The sequence below is a fragment of the Otolemur garnettii genome, unplaced genomic scaffold (genome assembly GCF_000181295.1).
Source record: "Otolemur garnettii isolate 467f Iridium unplaced genomic scaffold, OtoGar3 scaffold00446, whole genome shotgun sequence".
Taxonomy (NCBI): Eukaryota; Metazoa; Chordata; class Mammalia; order Primates; family Galagidae; genus Otolemur; species Otolemur garnettii.
Window position 1 is genome coordinate 60,055 of NW_003852841.1, and position 4,967 is coordinate 65,021.

The 4,967-nt window shown below is 41.7% G+C and overlaps 1 pseudogene; it reads right to left on the reverse strand.

Annotated features, from left to right (window-relative positions):
- Window positions 1–825: 825 nt before the first annotated feature.
- LOC100956789 lies at window positions 826–2,881 on the reverse strand (annotated as a pseudogene).
- Window positions 2,882–4,967: the final 2,086 nt, after the last annotated feature.

Consider the following 4,967-nt stretch of genomic DNA (forward strand, 5'->3'; position numbering starts at 1 on the left):
ATGTATTTTCCTAAGATAAAACTCTTCTCAGAATTTTATTACTTTTTATTATACACTAACTAGTTTATATTTTAGTTTTTTACAAAGAAAATGCTAAGAAAATTATAATCACATGTTATATGGTTTTAAATCATAATTCCAGATTTCTTTACATATAAGATGGAATGTTCCAGCAGATATGTCCACTGTCACAGACTTTAGTTCCATTCAATGATATGGCACATCCTGCAAAATTAACTAGTCACACAAAAAATGTCTCAAATACAGTAAAAACGTACACACAAAGGTAATATACAAGGACAAATAAGGAATGTAATTTATCTTGACTGTGCTTCAGAAATTTAGGGTCAGTAGCCTTAGTCAAGGCACAAAGCAGAAGAGGTGAGCACAGCTGTCTCTGGGAGTGGGCAAGGTATGTACAATCACTGATGGGGTATGTATGCACACAGCATTTCAAACTGCTCAGTCTTGCTACAAAAATTGACCTGAGTTAAAAGGAAATGCTGTGGCTCCTCCCTACTATCCACCTCTGGATCAAGTCCATAATCTTCAAAATAAAATTGGCAAGGATCTCCAAAAGTAAATCACTATTTGGGTAAAGGAAACAAAATGCTTCACTAATTCCAATTCTTGGTTGTGCCTCCTGGACTAGAAGCATTTTGTAGACAAAAGAGTGTTTCACAAAATTGAAATGTCATTCAGGTAAAGAACAAGACATTTTCCACAGACACTTAAAAATTTCAAACTTTCAAATGGCCCTTAAAGCTGAACCATTTTATTTTACAGTAATGAGGTTATGGGGATCCTTTAGCATCAAATGCCAATTTAAAGGACACGGGGTCTCTTCAGGTTGATTTGTTTGCTGGCTTGTTCTTCTTCTTGCAGAGTGGCACAAAAAGATTTCACTTTATCCCACAGCTCAGTTAAAATGTCTATTTCTTGCTCAAGAATAGCTTCAAGTTGTGTGGCATATGAATCTACATCATAGTCTACTTCTTTAGTCATCTCTAGGAGAGCTTTTACATCTTCTAACCATCGAATAGATTCCTAGAACACTGCCCTGTGATCTTCTACAACTTGTTCTTCCATTTCTATCATTTGTGAGACAGCTTCATGGAAAGTAAGCAATTGTGGAGAAAATTCTTCTTCATTTTGTTCACAAAGAAGTTTCAGATCATCTCTCTGAGGTGAACTCCCCACACCCCACTGTGTCTCTAAGTCATCAATCTTGTTTGGTGGATGGTGCATTACTGGACGAACATCACCAGCAGAGGTTGGATCTACAGTCAGTTCTTTCACCCTATTTGCATACCTTAATGTATTAAGAGTATTTTCACAGGATGCCATTCCTGGAGAGATTGTGGCAATCATGCAGGTACATGAGTTTTCACCTATGAATGAATCTCTTAACACCTGAGTGAGTTTACTTGCTTGGAAAGGAGTATGAGGTTTACTTCTACCTAAGGCTCTGATGCACTCCTTGAGTGCTAAAAGGCTTTTATTAATTTCAGCACCTTCAATCCTACTTTGCCTGTCTGCACTGGAAGTATCAGCTCCTCTTTCATTTCCAGCCAAATTGATGAAATAAAATTTGCATGTAGTTTTCCTTTCCTTCTAAGAATAATCTGAAACACTGCAGGGCTTTGAGATGAATGGGCATTTGCAGATGTTTGACCAGATGTTCTGCAACTGTTGCCTATGTCAATAAGTTTTAGTACATCTTCAACACATTTGATCTCTCATTCCTGTAATCCCACCACTTGAACCTGCTGTTTTCCATCTTCTAGAACTCTTAATTTTGTTTTCCTATTTAGCAAGTCAAACACCTTTCCACTGTAAATTTCAAAAAAGGTTGCATATACTTGAAGTTCTAGCTTCTTATAGTTTGGCTTCTTTAGCATTAAAAAGACATCTCAAGCTGCTAGTACATAAATTCCTTTAGAGTAGTCTTGGTTTTTTCCTGAAAAGTCACCACCCATAGTATGAGTTTTTCCACTGCCAGTCTGCCCGTAAGCAAAGCATGTAGCCATTCCTCTTTCAAATATAGTTTCCACTAGAGGTCTAGCAGTAAACCTGTAAACCATTTCATTAGGAGCTGAGTCATCAAAGGCATAATCAAAACGAAATGTTTGGTTTTCTAGGTAACTTGTTAAATCTACTTTTTGTTTTGGCTCATGTACCATCACATCTTTGCTAGGGATTATTATTACATCAGGTCTTTCATTTGAGTTTCTTTTTTATTGAGTGGTTGTTTTCTTACACAAACACATATTCTATGTTCATCAATGGGGTCTGCTGTTGTTAAGGGTCTATAATCCAAACTTCCTATAAAGTCTCTGATCATACACATAATTTCATAATTTGGGTTTGTGGCATCAACATCCTGGGCTCTTTTTTCTCTAAGCTCTTGCTGTTGCAATCTCCTTTTTTCTCTTTTTTCTTGCAATTTTTCTACTTCTATCACACAATTAGATTTCCTATGTGCATTCTGTTGTGCAGAAGACTATTCAGGAAGCTGACTAGGCCATGCACATGCAGAACCAACCACTCTATTATCTCTTGGCGGTGGATCATTCTTAATTGCTTCCACAGTCTGTTGATTCTTTACAATTTTATTTACTTTGGCTGAGGATGTTGGAGGTGGAGGTTTTTATGGACTGGTTTCAATGTCTTCATCTGGCACAAGGTTAGAGTTAAGTGAAAAGATGCTCTCCAGGTCAATCTCTTTGCCTTTTGTATCTCCATTTTCTAGCCATTCAACAGTTACACGTTCATTATCTTCATTTAAAGATGTTAACATTGCTTGATGTATTCCGCCATCGCTCCGTTTGATCTCCATGTAAATCCCAATTTGGATCTTGCCAAAGTTGGCCGTTGCCATCACCTTATCTGGAGCAGCAGTGGCAGGCCAAGGGAGAGGGGCAGGAGGGCGGAAAAGGTGGGGTGGGGTGGGGTAGGTGTGGGAGGGGGAGTGGTTGCCGGCAGTGCCAGCCCAGGCGACAGCATGAATGCAAGCAGGGCCGCAAGGATCAGTGGCGGGGAAGCATGTGGAGGCCCTAGGCCTGCAGGCCAGTGGGAGGAGGCACACACTGGGGCACTGGGGTGAAATGAGGGCCGGGGCTATGAGGAGGCTTGGGAGAGAGTGGGAGGGCCGGCATGGCCAGCCCGGGAGCCAACCTGAGGGCTGGTTTAGTTATAGCAAATTTCTTCAACATGTGAATGTCATTAAAGTATTTAATTTCTCCATCATAAATGAAATTCAGTTTAGCTGAATTCAGGATCCTGGCTTGAAAGTTATTTTGTTTTAGGAGATTAAAAGTCAATGACCACCTTCTTCTGGTCTGAAAAGGTTCAGCAGAGAGATCTGCTGGCATTCTAACATTCTTCCCCTTGTAGATTATGGTTTTCTTACATCTAGCTGCTTTCACAATTTTCTCTTTCATCTTAACTTTAGTGAAGTTAATTATGATGTCCCTGGGGAATGTCTTGTTCAGGTTGAGTCGTGCTGGGGGTCTGCTATCTGAATTTCAGAATTTCTTGACATGTCTGAAAGTTCTCTTTCATAATTTCATGAAGAAGAGCCTCTTCGTTGCCTTCAGGGCTTCCTATAAGACAAATATTAGTTTTTTTTCAAATTATCCCAGAACTCTCTGAGAGAGTGATCTGTTTTTGCTCTCCATTTCTCTTCATCCTTGAGTGCTTGGACACATTCAGAAGCTTTGTCTTCAGTGTCAGAGATCCTTTCTTCTGCCTACTCCATTCTGTTACTGAGGGAGTCTACTGTATTTTTCAGATTTTTGAGAGCTGCAACCTCTTACCTCAGTGTTTCAAAATCCTTGGTCATTTTATCTTTGAAATCATTGAATTCTTGAGAAAATGTTTGAATAGTTTGAAATTCTAAATCCCTCTTTTCCTCCACTCTGTTAATGTTATTTGCTATCCACATTCTGAACTCAATTTCTGTCATCTCAGCCATCTGTTTATGGATGGAATCTTCAATTGCATCTGCCAATCCTTCCTTGATGGACTTGATCTACTCTGGTTATTCTGTTTACCAGAGTTTTTCCATTGATTCTGCCCCATGGTGAATTTACACCATTTTTAGACCATCCCAAAACCATTCAGCCTGTGGCTGCCACTGGTGAAGATGCTGGCTTCCTCTGGTTGCCTGGAGAGATAGGGCATATCTGTCCACAAAAGTCTCAGGGGTGTGAGCCTTATTGTTCTAGCTGCTGTGGCTCTTGCTCTTCACCTGGCATAGCACCATGCCATGTGATTCCTTCTCACTGACCTTCCTCTCGCAAATCTCGGGCCACTGGGCCTGGGGTTCCAGGACCACATGGGTTGATCAGTCCTGGGGCACCCCACTTGGGTGCCCAGAAGCAGCAACTGAGTGGCAGCAGCTGAGTGGGGTATGCATGGGTGGGGCAGTCCTCAGGGCATCCCACTTGGGTGCTGGGGATGGCAGCTGAGCAGCAGCAGCTGCACGGAGGACATGCAGCTCAAGCAGTTCTCAGGCTGCAGGGCCAGGAAACAGTGCTTTGTCCTACGGGGTGGGAGGAGGCTGTTCTTCGGCCTCCTCTCACTGTTGCTGCAGGCAATGGGGGAAGGGTAGACTGGGAATTCAAAATGGCAGCGAAACATTAGTTCGATTTTTCTGCCTAGTGAAAAGGTGTTCAGAGTCTCAGCAAGGTCCTTCTAGGGGAGTAGACCCCACTTTCTGTAGCTCTCACACGTGGTTTAAGACAGTAAGTCCTCAGTTCACTGCTCACCTGTAGGAAACTCACAGGAGCGGACAAAGAGAAAAAGACAACTTTCTTGGGGGAGGGGACAAATACCCTTCCTTCAGGATGTATTATGTTCCTATAGATTGATTTCTAGGAGTCGCAACTTGCCTCAGCAGAGTTGTCCAGCAGATATCACTCTTCTCTCTCAGCTAGGCTCCTAGTCTTCAACTTTTGGGGGTA